Here is a 15,707-nt window from a genome sequence, read left to right on the forward strand (position 1 = left end):
TACAACTCATTCTAACCAAGCCATTATACTAGCAAACACTCAGTGTACCTAGTGGCATCCTATACGTGGCTATTGGACTTTGCTATAGTCCCACTAGTGCAAAGACATTTGCATAGCGCGTCTGCCTGCATTGCACACTCAAACTCATTTTAACTAAGCCATTATACTAGCAAACACTCAGTGTACCTAGTGGCATCCTATACGTGGCTATTGGACTTTGCTATAGTCCCACTAGTGCAAAGACATTAGCAGAGCACATCTGCCTGCATTGCACACTACAACTCATTCTAACCAAGCCATTATACTAGCAAACACTCAGTGTACCTAGTGGCATCCTATACGTGGCTATTGGACTTTGCTATAGTCCCACTAGTGCAAAGACATTTGCAGAGCGCGTCTGCCTGCATTGCACACTCCAACTCATTAAAACCAAGCCATTATACTAGCAAACACTCAGTGTACCTAGTGGCATCCTATACGTGGCTATTGGACTTTGCTATAGTCCCACTAGTGCAAAGACATTTGCATAGCGCGTCTGCCTGCATTGCACACTCAAACTCATTTTAACTAAGCCATTATACTAGCAAACACTCAGTGTACCTAGTGGCATCCTATACGTGGCTATTGGACTTTGCTATAGTCCCACTAGTGCAAAGATATTAGCAGAGCACGTCTGCCTGCATTGCACACTCCAACTTTTTTAAACTAAGCAATTTTACTAGCAAACACTCAGTGTACCTAGTGGCATCCTAAACGTGGCTATTGGACTTTGCTATAGTCCCACTAGTGCAAAGACATTTGCAGAGCACGTCTGCCTGCATTGCACACTACAACTCATTGTTACTAAGCCATTATACTAGCAAACACTCAGTGTACCTAGTTGTATCCTAAACGTGGCTATTGTACTTTTGTCTATTCACAGTATTGGAACGATATTTGCAGCACGTCTGCCTGCATTGCACACTCAAACTTTTTTAAACTCAGCCATTATACTAGCAAACACTCACTGTACCTAGTTGTATCCTAAACGTGGCTATTGTACTTTTGTCTATTCACAGTATTGGAACGTTATTTGCAGCACGTCTGCCTGCATTGCACACTCAAACTTTTTTAAACTCAGCCATTATACTAGCAAACACTCACTGTACCTAGTTGTATCCTAAACGTGGCTATTGTACTTTTGTCAATTCACAGTATTGGAACGTTATTTGCAGCACGTCTGCCTGCATTGCACACTCAAACTTTTTTAAACTCAGCCATTTATAGTAGCAAACACTCAGTGTACCTAGTTGTATCCTAAACGTGGCTATTGTACTTTTGTCTATTCACAGTATTGGAACGTTATTTGCAGCACGTCTGCCTGCATTGCACACTCAAACTTTTTTAAACTCAGCCATTATACTAGCAAACACTCAGTGTACCTAGTTGTATCCTAAACGTGGCTATTGTACTTTTGTCTATTCACAGTATTGGAACGATATTTGCAGCACGTCTGCCTGCATTGCACACTCTAACTTTTTTAAACTCAGCCATTTATAGTAGCAAACACTCAGTGTACCTAGTTGTATCCTAAACGTGGCTATTGTACTTTTGTCTATTCACAGTATTGGAACGTTATTTGCAGCACGTCTGCCTGCATTGCACACTCTAACTTTTTTAAACTCAGCCATTATACTAGCAAACACTCACTGTACCTAGTTGTATCCTAAACGTGGCTATTGTACTTTTGTCTATTCACACTACTGCAAATCTATGTGCAGCACCTCTGCATGACAACCTCGTGCTCTGTTTTTAATAAGCTATAATGATAGCACAAAATACTGCCATTTTGTGGCATCATAGAACTGGCTGTTGTATTCCATTAGTGCCCCACTGGTGACAAGCTATTTCTAGCACCTCTACATCACACCCTCATGCACATTTAGCTACGCTAATGTTATAGCAAACTCATGGAATTCATTGCTGCATTTCATAATTCGGAGGGATAGAAAGTCAGGCTTCCTTTAGCTTTTCCTTCTGTTCATAGACAGCATCTCCAAGACAAATTTCCCCTCCACGTCTAAGTGTGGAGAGGCAGCTAGTGCGCATGCGTGTGCCGATGTACCCCAGCTGCAGCATAATTACAGTGTTTCGCCTAGTGAGTATGCTCAGCCTGACTGTGCCATTCCTGACGCTAAGTCTTCATTTCGGGATACAGCGCATGCTCCCACACTAAGTGTGAAAAGCCTCTTTGCACAGGTGCTTGCATTCTGTGCCGGGTCTAAGTCCTGTTTTGTGCCTAGACACCATGCTAAAGCTGATAGTCTTTTTTCAGAGACTGTATTTCATGCTACTGAGCATGCTCAGGCACTTCCTGCATCAGAGACTAGGTCCGGTAATGAACTCTTTGGCCCTGGCCCTGATGTGGGGGTCCCATATAGACCACAGGGCATCAGGTGTCCTCCCAAATGGCTTGCAGAGGCCCACACCTATGACTTGTCACCGCATTATTGATGGTCAGACGATGACTGGTGAGGTGTTTGGGTCATGGCAGCCATGAGGTCATCATTGAAGTTGCGTTTCCAAATAGGACGCTAGTTATGCCACTCATGACGTGTCACTCTGCTTTTGTCTCCAGGAGGTGCATTGTGGTTCACCCTGGTTTGGGGCGGACCCAGGTTATAAAAGGGGCTGGAGCCAACAAGGAGGTGCGCAGTCTTCTATTATGCTCCGAAAGAGCACACCTCCATGTGTTGAACCCATTGCGGCTTTAGGCCAGAGGTAGGCAGGGATAGGGTGGTGGATGCAGGCCACCACCACAGTTGGTAACGCAGAACGGTTAAGACCAGCTCCTGTCCTAACAGTCCTGCTTGTGCAGCCCAGTGGCATTAACAGGCCTGCTGCTGCTGATGCGCCTGCTGTCCACAGGTGTGGCCCCTACGCACACGGTCAGCGTACTCAATGGCCCCTGTGTTGTTAACAGGGAGTTCCTGGGCTGGGTGGGCATGTGGACCCTGTGACGCTAACAGGGCTCACAGTCTCCAGATCCGAATGGCGTCTAACTCGGTTCAGGCTACTATTAGTTTCATAGCCACACAGCTCTGTATCCTCCACCAAACCTTCCAGTTGCCAACCTCTCCTTTTCCAACTGGGAGCACGGTGGACACTGACTGCTGAAGGTGATATATACCTTTCTCTTTCTTTTCTTATTAATTTTTGTTATATAGCGGTCACAGATTATATACCACTTTATCCAAATCTGCCAGTCCCACTGTAACAGATGTTGTATCTTCAGCAAATGTTACAGTTGTTTAACCACCAAATCCACGGACCAAAATTTTTTTCCCCTTTCCAACACACCTGTTCCCCTTTCCAACAGCATCTGTCCTTTTTCAACTCATTTTGGGATATGACCAAAAGTGCAACTGTGCAGGGACACCGTACTCAACGCCATCTCAGCACAGCAGCCATCCCTCGGTCCCTCCGATGTGGACAAGTAAAAGACCATTTCCTCCTATCCATGACAAAGTGTTGAGATTCACTCTGTGCAGCACTGGTGTTTAGTGGAAAAGTAGATCTAAGATTGCGTACCACATTCTGCAGATACTCCTGTATACGTGCGTCCATTTCTATGGCAGGAATTAGTTTGCCAAATTTTGTCTTGTACCGGGGATCTAACAGTGTGGCAACCCAGTATTCAGGATTAGTTCAAATTCATACAATCCGAGGGTCATGTAGGTAGTGCAGCAAGAAGGCGCTCATGTGTCTTGTGCATCCAGGAGGACCAAGTCCTTGGTGTGTTGGTGGCAGAGAGGTGAGAATCGTGCATCCTTCCTCTGCCCTCTCCCCCCAACCTCGCACAACCGAAATGTGAGCAAGCTCTCACTCATCTGCTGAGTCTTCCATGCCCATCGCCAGTTCGTCCTCCATTTCTTCATGGGCTCCTGCACTTTCATCAACACTTTTTGCTGATACTATGCGCCCTTGTTAATCCCTCTCCCTCACCATGACTGCCGCATAGGTGCCGCTGACCATCTGGACCTCGTAGATCTTGTTATCCCTTCCGCATATGACTCCTCCTGTACTTCCTCCCCTTCCTCTTGTCCCAACACCTGACTCCGAATAATAATTACAGTGTGCTCCATCATGTAGATGACCAGAATTGTCACTCTGAGAATGACATTGCCAGTGCTAAACATCTTCGTCGACATTTCAAAACTGTGTAGCAGGGTGCATAGGTCCTTGATCTGACACCACTCCAGCAGCGTGATCTGCACCACCTCTGGATCAAGTTATCCCAGGCTATATGTCTTACCGTATTTCAGCAGGGCTCTGCGGTGCTGCCACACACGCTGCAACATGTGCAGATTCCAATTCCTGCGTGTCGGAACATCGCATTTCCGGCGTTTAACTGCCAGACCCTAAGACTTCCGGAGTGATGAAAGTTGTTGAGCTGCTGTGTGCGCACGATGGAAGTGAGCACATAGCGAGCGTGCCCGCTGCACAAGGCCATGTAGGCCGTGATGGTGTTTTAAAAATTGCTGGAGAATTCGGATCAACACGTGAGCCATAAAAGGCACGTGTGTCACATTGCCCTGAGGATGGCCCGCAGCCAGGTTTGCATCATTGCCGCACACGGCTGTTAAGTCACCAACGGAGTCCGCTCCGTCAATTTGTACTCCGGTCGCCAGGTGACAACGTGTTCCTTTCATGAATAGTGCTGATGATGGGAGAGTAGTCGATGCCAGCGGCGCAGGTGGACGCAGGTTATGCTCACCCACTGGGCTGCATTACCTTGACAGATGCAGAATCTCTGGCTGAATGTAGCTGGTGGGTATCTCACAGATGAAATACCATCATTCAGCTACAACCAATGGGAAGACACCACACCCTTTTTTATGCCCATCCTGTCTGCAGACCACTGCCAGACATAGCTATGAACCTCTGGTTAATTTTACCCCCAGTTCAGTTTTATGATTTTGTGTGCTTGTTACCTGACTACTTTTCCTGCTTGCTGTTTATGTACCTTGTTGGCCGATCCGCATTTCACCTCTGCTTGTTTTCTGATTAAGTCCTGGCCGTCCCATTCTGTTCCTGTTCCTCAATTAATGTTTTGACCCTGCCTGACTACTATTCTCTGTAATAGCGGTGTGACTCACATTTCCCATACATTTCAAAGTAAAACTTTGACCGCCTGATGGCATTGAGCTCTGCTGCCAGCATAGTAAGGAGGTGTGTGGTAGTCCTTGTGCGCAGTTGCAAGGAAGGGTGGCCTGACCACACAGGGTTTGCGCAAAGGTAGAGGACCCACACGAGGTTGAAGAGGCAGAAGCAGTGTATTAACTTCTACATACAGAACAAGGATTGAAACAACTCGTGGGGACGGCAAGACTTGTACAGCAGACCCTTCTCCATCTCTCACCATAGTTTGCCAGTGCCCAGTCAGTGACATGTAATGACCCTGTCTATGCTTACTGGTCCAAGTATCTGTGTTGAAATGCACCCTGTCGCACACAGATTTTCTCAAGGAAGTGGTGATGTTGTGTGCGACATGCCGGTGTAGCGCGGGCATGCTTTTCTTGGAGAAGCAGTGGTGATTGGGCATCTGGTACTGGGGCACAGCGACAGACATAAGGTCTGTAAAATCCTGTGTGTCCACTACGCGTAAAGGCAGCATTTCGGTAGCCAACAGCTTACAGAGGGATAGAGTCAACCACTTAGCTTTGTCATGGGTCGCAGTAAGTGGCCTTTTATTTGACCACATCTGAGGGACAGAGATCTGGCTGCTGTGTGTAGACGGTGTTGAGTCGGGTGTCCCTGGAAAAATGCAGCTTTGTGAGGAAAGTGCAGGCGGAGACATGATGTTGCCTTCATCCAAAGTTGGTGCTATCGATGTCTGAGAGAGCTGTACACACTCACTTGTTTCCCCTTCCAAACCAACTGACGACCTACCAAGCAAACTGCCTGTTGCGGTTACAGTGGTGGAAGTTGTGGGTGGAAAAACAGGTGTAACAGCTGTCCCCACAGTCCTAGAAGATGACGAGCGCGCGGATGCACTGGAAGGGGCAGGCGGTGGATGGTTCGCTCCGCTAGGCCGCATTGCAGCACGGTGAGCTTCCCATCGGGCCATATGATATTTATTCATGTGACGATTCATGGAAGAAGTTGTCAAACTGCTGAGGTTTTGACCTCTACTAAGAGAACCATGACAAATTTTACAGATCACATAATTTGGGCGATCTTTTTCTATGTCAAAAAAGGACCTGGCTAGGCAAGGCTTAGAGGCCATGCGACCTGTTGATCCACCCCGAATAATGCTCAGAGGCAGAGTGGTGGCTGAGGATGCAGTTGTAGACGTGCTACCAGTGCTCCGACTGTGTCCAGGAAGGCGCCAGGTTACTTCGACGTCGGTTGCATCCTCCTCCACCGCCTCTGTTGACCTCCTCGAGTGTCTGACTGTGGGTTGACAGTAGGTGTGATCTAGAACTTAATCATCAATTGTTGTGTTTGCACTCCCCTACCCCTCAGACCGAGTTTCTTCTTGCCCTGACCGAATATTTAAGTTGTCATCCCAATCGGGTATCTGCGTCTCATCTTCATCAGTATGTTCCTCATTGCCTATAACCACAGTTGTTGGAAAGGCAGCATTTTGGTAGCCAACAGTTTGCATATGATGAAAGTCAACCTCCAAGCCATTTCATGCCCTTCTAAAAGCATGTAAAACACAGCGAGGGGACTCCAACCACAGTCTCCCTCGTTGCCACTAACTGGGCCACACACACCCCACTTGACTGGCATCGGTTGAGCCCCCTTTTGAAAAAGAAAAAGATGCTTTGCATGAAGCACTCTCAAAAATACGCGTGCCTTTCCCGTCCCCTGGCTGACCCAGGGGAAGAAAAGTCCTCTGAGAGCCATGACTTGTTCATCTTGGTTCTTTTAGAGACACAGCGAGGGGACTCCAACCACAGTCTCCCTCGTTGCCACTAACTGGGCCACACACACCCCACTTGACTGGCATCGGTTGACCCCCCCTTTTGACAAAGAAAAAGATGCTTTGCATGAAGCACTCTCAAAAATACGCGTGCCTTTCCCGTCCCCTGGCTGACCCAGGGGAAGAAAAGTCCTCTGAGAGCCATGACTTGTTCATCTTGGTTCTTTTAGAGACACAGCGAGGGGACTCCAACCACAGTCTCCCTCGTTGCCACTAACTGGGCCACACACACCCCACTTGACTGGCATCGGTTGAGCCCCCTTTTGAAAAAGAAAAAGATGCTTTGCATGAAGCACTCTCAAAAATACGCGTGCCTTTCCCGTCCCCTGGCTGACCCAGGGGAAGAAAAGTCCTCTGAGAGCCATGACTTGTTCATCTTGGTTCTTTTAGAGACACAGCGAGGGGACTCCAACCACAGTCTCCCTCGTTGCCACTAACTGGGCCACACACACCCCACTTGACTGGCATCGGTTGAGCCCCCCTTTTGACAAAGAAAAAGATGCTTTGCATGAAGCACTCTCAAAAATACGCGTGCCTTTCCCGTCCCCTGGCTGACCCAGGGGAAGAAAAGTCCTCTGAGAGCCATGACTTGTTCATCTTGGTTCTTTTAGAGACACAGCGAGGGGACTCCAACCACAGTCTCCCTCGTTGCCACTAACTGGGCCACACACACCCCACTTGACTGGCATCGGTTGACCCCCCCTTTTGACAAAGAAAAAGATGCTTTTCATGAAGCACTCTCAAAAATACGCGTGCCTTTCCCGTCCCCTGGCTGACCCAGGGGAAGAAAAGTCCTCTGAGAGCCATGACTTGTTCATCTTGGTTCTTTTAGAGACACAGCGAGGGGACTCCAACCACAGTCTCCCTCGTTGCCACTAACTGGGCCACACACACCCCACTTGACTGGCATCGGTTGAGCCCCCTTTTGAAAAAGAAAAAGATGCTTTGCATGAAGCACTCTCAAAAATACGCGTGCCTTTCCCGTCCCCTGGCTGACCCAGGGGAAGAAAAGTCCTCTGAGAGCCATGACTTGTTCATCTTGGTTCTTTTAGAGACACAGCGAGGGGACTCCAACCACAGTCTCCCTCGTTGCCACTAACTGGGCCACACACACCCCACTTGACTGGCATCGGTTGACCCCCCCTTTTGACAAAGAAAAAGATGCTTTGCATGAAGCACTCTCAAAAATACGCGTGCCTTTCCCGTCCCCTGGCTGACCCAGGGGAAGAAAAGTCCTCTGAGAGCCATGACTTGTTCATCTTGGTTCTTTTAGAGACACAGCGAGGGGACTCCAACCACAGTCTCCCTCGTTGCCACTAACTGGGCCACACACACCCCACTTGACTGGCATCGGTTGACCCCCCCTTTTGACAAAGAAAAAGATGCTTTGCATGAAGCACTCTCAAAAATACGCGTGCCTTTCCCGTCCCCTGGCTGACCCAGGGGAAGAAAAGTCCTCTGAGAGCCATGACTTGTTCATCTTGGTTCTTTTAGAGACACAGCGAGGGGACTCCAACCACAGTCTCCCTCGTTGCCACTAACTGGGCCACACACACCCCACTTGACTGGCATCGGTTGAGCCCCCCTTTTGACAAAGAAAAAGATGCTTTGCATGAAGCACTCTCAAAAATACGCGTGCCTTTCGCCTCCCCTGGCTGACCCAGGGGAAGAAAAGTCCTCTGAGAGCCAGGTCCACATTGTCAGTGGACAGACACGTGTGCTTATCTGCCAGCAGACCCCCAGCAGCACTGAAGACAGGTTCCGAGAGAACGCTGGCTGCAGGACACGACAAGATCCTCAAGGCGTACGTGGCGAGCTCAGGCAATTTATCCAGATTGGAAGCCTAAAATGAGCAGGGCTCAAGTTGCACAATAATGGAATCGATGTTTCTTTGCATATACTCATATATCTGTGTGTCTCCCTCTTTTTCCTTGTCCAGCTGTTTTGTTTTCACATGAGTATATGTCCTTGTCACTTTCCCATGTGTTTGTGTTATGTTGTGAGTTGTTTGTCACCTTTTGGACACCTTTCAGGGTGTTTTCTAGGTGTTTTACTGTGTTTGTGATTGCCTGCCATTGTTTCCTATGGGCTCGAGTTCGGTTCGTCGAACGTTCGACGAGCCGAACTCGAGCCAGACCCCCCGTTCGGCGAACCGCCTCGAGCCGAACCGGGACCGGTTCGCTCATCTCTACCTATGACTAGAGATGAGCGAACCGGTCCCGGTTCGGCTCGAGGCGGTTCGCCGAACGGGGGGTCTGGCTCGAGTTCGGCTCGTCGAACGTTCGACGAACCGAACTCGAGCCCATAGGAAACAATGGCAGGCAATCACAAACACAGTAAAACACCTAGAAAACACCCTGAAAGGTGTCCAAAAGGTGACAAACAACTCACAACATAACACAAACACATGGGAAAGTGACAAGGACATATACTCATGTGAAAACAAAACAGCTGGACAAGGAAAAAGAGGGAGACACACAGATATATGAGTATATGCAAAGAAACATCGATTCCATTATTGTGCAACTTGAGCCCTGCTCATTTTAGGCTTCCAATCTGGATAAATTGCCTGAGCTCGCCACGTACGCCTTGAGGATCTTGTCGTGTCCTGCAGCCAGCGTTCTCTCGGAACCTGTCTTCAGTGCTGCTGGGGGTCTGCTGGCAGATAAGCACACGTGTCTGTCCACTGACAATGTGGACCTGGCTCTCAGAGGACTTTTCTTCCCCTGGGTCAGCCAGGGGAGGCGAAAGGCACGCGTATTTTTGAGAGTGCTTCATGCAAAGCATCTTTTTCTTTGTCAAAAGGGGGGCTCAACCGATGCCAGTCAAGTGGGGTGTGTGTGGCCCAGTTAGTGGCAACGAGGGAGACTGTGGTTGGAGTCCCCTCGCTGTGTCTCTAAAAGAACCAAGATGAACAAGTCATGGCTCTCAGAGGACTTTTCTTCCCCTGGGTCAGCCAGGGGACGGGAAAGGCACGCGTATTTTTGAGAGTGCTTCATGCAAAGCATCTTTTTCTTTTTCAAAAGGGGGCTCAACCGATGCCAGTCAAGTGGGGTGTGTGTGGCCCAGTTAGTGGCAACGAGGGAGACTGTGGTTGGAGTCCCCTCGCTGTGTCTCTAAAAGAACCAAGATGAACAAGTCATGGCTCTCAGAGGACTTTTCTTCCCCTGGGTCAGCCAGGGGACGGGAAAGGCACGCGTATTTTTGAGAGTGCTTCATGCAAAGCATCTTTTTCTTTGTCAAAAGGGGGGGTCAACCGATGCCAGTCAAGTGGGGTGTGTGTGGCCCAGTTAGTGGCAACGAGGGAGACTGTGGTTGGAGTCCCCTCGCTGTGTCTCTAAAAGAACCAAGATGAACAAGTCATGGCTCTCAGAGGACTTTTCTTCCCCTGGGTCAGCCAGGGGACGGGAAAGGCACGCGTATTTTTGAGAGTGCTTCATGCAAAGCATCTTTTTCTTTGTCAAAAGGGGGGGTCAACCGATGCCAGTCAAGTGGGGTGTGTGTGGCCCAGTTAGTGGCAACGAGGGAGACTGTGGTTGGAGTCCCCTCGCTGTGTCTCTAAAAGAACCAAGATGAACAAGTCATGGCTCTCAGAGGACTTTTCTTCCCCTGGGTCAGCCAGGGGACGGGAAAGGCACGCGTATTTTTGAGAGTGCTTCATGCAAAGCATCTTTTTCTTTTTCAAAAGGGGGCTCAACCGATGCCAGTCAAGTGGGGTGTGTGTGGCCCAGTTAGTGGCAACGAGGGAGACTGTGGTTGGAGTCCCCTCGCTGTGTCTCTAAAAGAACCAAGATGAACAAGTCATGGCTCTCAGAGGACTTTTCTTCCCCTGGGTCAGCCAGGGGACGGGAAAGGCACGCGTATTTTTGAGAGTGCTTCATGAAAAGCATCTTTTTCTTTGTCAAAAGGGGGGGTCAACCGATGCCAGTCAAGTGGGGTGTGTGTGGCCCAGTTAGTGGCAACGAGGGAGACTGTGGTTGGAGTCCCCTCGCTGTGTCTCTAAAAGAACCAAGATGAACAAGTCATGGCTCTCAGAGGACTTTTCTTCCCCTGGGTCAGCCAGGGGACGGGAAAGGCACGCGTATTTTTGAGAGTGCTTCATGCAAAGCATCTTTTTCTTTGTCAAAAGGGGGGCTCAACCGATGCCAGTCAAGTGGGGTGTGTGTGGCCCAGTTAGTGGCAACGAGGGAGACTGTGGTTGGAGTCCCCTCGCTGTGTCTCTAAAAGAACCAAGATGAACAAGTCATGGCTCTCAGAGGACTTTTCTTCCCCTGGGTCAGCCAGGGGACGGGAAAGGCACGCGTATTTTTGAGAGTGCTTCATGCAAAGCATCTTTTTCTTTTTCAAAAGGGGGCTCAACCGATGCCAGTCAAGTGGGGTGTGTGTGGCCCAGTTAGTGGCAACGAGGGAGACTGTGGTTGGAGTCCCCTCGCTGTGTCTCTAAAAGAACCAAGATGAACAAGTCATGGCTCTCAGAGGACTTTTCTTCCCCTGGGTCAGCCAGGGGACGGGAAAGGCACGCGTATTTTTGAGAGTGCTTCATGCAAAGCATCTTTTTCTTTGTCAAAAAGGGGGGGTCAACCGATGCCAGTCAAGTGGGGTGTGTGTGGCCCAGTTAGTGGCAACGAGGGAGACTGTGGTTGGAGTCCCCTCGCTGTGTCTCTAAAAGAACCAAGATGAACAAGTCATGGCTCTCAGAGGACTTTTCTTCCCCTGGGTCAGCCAGGGGACGGGAAAGGCACGCGTATTTTTGAGAGTGCTTCATGCAAAGCATCTTTTTCTTTGTCAAAAGGGGGGGTCAACCGATGCCAGTCAAGTGGGGTGTGTGTGGCCCAGTTAGTGGCAACGAGGGAGACTGTGGTTGGAGTCCCCTCGCTGTGTCTCTAAAAGAACCAAGATGAACAAGTCATGGCTCTCAGAGGACTTTTCTTCCCCTGGGTCAGCCAGGGGACGGGAAAGGCACGCGTATTTTTGAGAGTGCTTCATGCAAAGCATCTTTTTCTTTTTCAAAAGGGGGCTCAACCGATGCCAGTCAAGTGGGGTGTGTGTGGCCCAGTTAGTGGCAACGAGGGAGACTGTGGTTGGAGTCCCCTCGCTGTGTCTCTAAAAGAACCAAGATGAACAAGTCATGGCTCTCAGAGGACTTTTCTTCCCCTGGGTCAGCCAGGGGACGGGAAAGGCACGCGTATTTTTGAGAGTGCTTCATGAAAAGCATCTTTTTCTTTGTCAAAAGGGGGGGTCAACCGATGCCAGTCAAGTGGGGTGTGTGTGGCCCAGTTAGTGGCAACGAGGGAGACTGTGGTTGGAGTCCCCTCGCTGTGTCTCTAAAAGAACCAAGATGAACAAGTCATGGCTCTCAGAGGACTTTTCTTCCCCTGGGTCAGCCAGGGGACGGGAAAGGCACGCGTATTTTTGAGAGTGCTTCATGCAAAGCATCTTTTTCTTTGTCAAAAGGGGGGCTCAACCGATGCCAGTCAAGTGGGGTGTGTGTGGCCCAGTTAGTGGCAACGAGGGAGACTGTGGTTGGAGTCCCCTCGCTGTGTCTCTAAAAGAACCAAGATGAACAAGTCATGGCTCTCAGAGGACTTTTCTTCCCCTGGGTCAGCCAGGGGACGGGAAAGGCACGCGTATTTTTGAGAGTGCTTCATGCAAAGCATCTTTTTCTTTTTCAAAAGGGGGCTCAACCGATGCCAGTCAAGTGGGGTGTGTGTGGCCCAGTTAGTGGCAACGAGGGAGACTGTGGTTGGAGTCCCCTCGCTGTGTCTCTAAAAGAACCAAGATGAACAAGTCATGGCTCTCAGAGGACTTTTCTTCCCCTGGGTCAGCCAGGGGACGGGAAAGGCACGCGTATTTTTGAGAGTGCTTCATGCAAAGCATCTTTTTCTTTGTCAAAAGGGGGGGTCAACCGATGCCAGTCAAGTGGGGTGTGTGTGGCCCAGTTAGTGGCAACGAGGGAGACTGTGGTTGGAGTCCCCTCGCTGTGTCTCTAAAAGAACCAAGATGAACAAGTCATGGCTCTCAGAGGACTTTTCTTCCCCTGGGTCAGCCAGGGGACGGGAAAGGCACGCGTATTTTTGAGAGTGCTTCATGCAAAGCATCTTTTTCTTTTTCAAAAGGGGGCTCAACCGATGCCAGTCAAGTGGGGTGTGTGTGGCCCAGTTAGTGGCAACGAGGGAGACTGTGGTTGGAGTCCCCTCGCTGTGTCTCTAAAAGAACCAAGATGAACAAGTCATGGCTCTCAGAGGACTTTTCTTCCCCTGGGTCAGCCAGGGGACGGGAAAGGCACGCGTATTTTTGAGAGTGCTTCATGCAAAGCATCTTTTTCTTTGTCAAAAGGGGGGGTCAACCGATGCCAGTCAAGTGGGGTGTGTGTGGCCCAGTTAGTGGCAACGAGGGAGACTGTGGTTGGAGTCCCCTCGCTGTGTCTCTAAAAGAACCAAGATGAACAAGTCATGGCTCTCAGAGGACTTTTCTTCCCCTGGGTCAGCCAGGGGACGGGAAAGGCACGCGTATTTTTGAGAGTGCTTCATGAAAAGCATCTTTTTCTTTGTCAAAAGGGGGGGTCAACCGATGCCAGTCAAGTGGGGTGTGTGTGGCCCAGTTAGTGGCAACGAGGGAGACTGTGGTTGGAGTCCCCTCGCTGTGTCTCTAAAAGAACCAAGATGAACAAGTCATGGCTCTCAGAGGACTTTTCTTCCCCTGGGTCAGCCAGGGGACGGGAAAGGCACACGTATTTTTGAGAGTGCTTCATGCAAAGCATCTTTTTCTTTTTCAAAAGGGGGCTCAACCGATGCCAGTCAAGTGGGGTGTGTGTGGCCCAGTTAGTGGCAACGAGGGAGACTGTGGTTGGAGTCCCCTCGCTGTGTCTCTAAAAGAACCAAGATGAACAAGTCATGGCTCTCAGAGGACTTTTCTTCCCCTGGGTCAGCCAGGGGACGGGAAAGGCACGCGTATTTTTGAGAGTGCTTCATGCAAAGCATCTTTTTCTTTGTCAAAAGGGGGGGTCAACCGATGCCAGTCAAGTGGGGTGTGTGTGGCCCAGTTAGTGGCAACGAGGGAGACTGTGGTTGGAGTCCCCTCGCTGTGTCTCTAAAAGAACCAAGATGAACAAGTCATGGCTCTCAGAGGACTTTTCTTCCCCTGGGTCAGCCAGGGGACGGGAAAGGCACGCGTATTTTTGAGAGTGCTTCATGCAAAGCATCTTTTTCTTTGTCAAAAGGGGGGGTCAACCGATGCCAGTCAAGTGGGGTGTGTGTGGCCCAGTTAGTGGCAACGAGGGAGACTGTGGTTGGAGTCCCCTCGCTGTGTCTCTAAAAGAACCAAGATGAACAAGTCATGGCTCTCAGAGGACTTTTCTTCCCCTGGGTCAGCCAGGGGACGGGAAAGGCACGCGTATTTTTGAGAGTGCTTCATGCAAAGCATCTTTTTCTTTTTCAAAAGGGGGCTCAACCGATGCCAGTCAAGTGGGGTGTGTGTGGCCCAGTTAGTGGCAACGAGGGAGACTGTGGTTGGAGTCCCCTCGCTGTGTTTTACATGCTTTTAGAAGGGCATGAAATGGCTTGGAGGTTGACTTTCATCATATGCAAACTGTTGGCTACCAAAATGCTGCCTTTCCAACAACTGTGGTTATAGGCAATGAGGAACATACTGATGAAGATGAGACGCAGATACCCGATTGGGATGACAACTTAAATATTCGGTCAGGGCAAGAAGAAACTCGGTCTGAGGGGTAGGGGAGTGCAAACACAACAATTGATGATTAAGTTCTAGATCACACCTACTGTCAACCCACAGTCAGACACTCGAGGAGGTCAACAGAGGCGGTGGAGGAGGATGCAACCGACGTCGAAGTAACCTGGCGCCTTCCTGGACACAGTCGGAGCACTGGTAGCACGTCTACAACTGCATCCTCAGCCACCACTCTGCCTCTGAGCATTATTCGGGGTGGATCAACAGGTCGCATGGCCTCTAAGCCTTGCCTAGCCAGGTCCTTTTTTGACATAGAAAAAGATCGCCCAAATTATGTGATCTGTAAAATTTGTCATGGTTCTCTTAGTAGAGGTCAAAACCTCAGCAGTTTGACAACTTCTTCCATGAATCGTCACATGAATAAATATCATATGGCCCGATGGGAAGCTCACCGTGCTGCAATGCGGCCTAGCGGAGCGAACCATCCACCGCCTGCCCCTTCCAGTGCATCCGCGCGCTCGTCATCTTCTAGGACTGTGGGGACAGCTGTCACACCTGTTTTTCCACCCACAACTTCCACCACTGTAACCGCAACAGGCAGTTTGCTTGGTAGGTCGTCAGTTGGTTTGGAAGGGGAAACAAGTGAGTGTGTACAGCTCTCTCAGACATCGATAGCACCAACTTTGGATGAAGGCAACATCATGTCTCCGCCTGCACTTTCCTCACAAAGCTGCATTTTTCCAGGGACACCCGACTCAACACCGTCTACACACAGCAGCCAGATCTCTGTCCCTCAGATGTGGTCAAATAAAAGGCCACTTCCTGCGACCCATGACAAAGCGAAGAGGTTGACTCTATCCCTCTGTAAGCTGTTGACTACAGAAATGCTGCCTTTCCGCCTAGTGGACACACAGGATTTTAGAGACCTTATGTCTGTCGCTGTGCCCCAGTACCAGATGCCTAGTCGCCACTACTTCTCTAAGAAAGGTGTGCCCGCGCTACACCAGCATGTCGCACACAACATCACCGCTTCCTTGAGAAACTCTGT

The sequence above is a fragment of the Anomaloglossus baeobatrachus genome, chromosome 4 (assembly GCF_048569485.1).
Source record: "Anomaloglossus baeobatrachus isolate aAnoBae1 chromosome 4, aAnoBae1.hap1, whole genome shotgun sequence".
In the NCBI taxonomy this organism is placed as follows: domain Eukaryota; kingdom Metazoa; phylum Chordata; class Amphibia; order Anura; family Aromobatidae; genus Anomaloglossus; species Anomaloglossus baeobatrachus.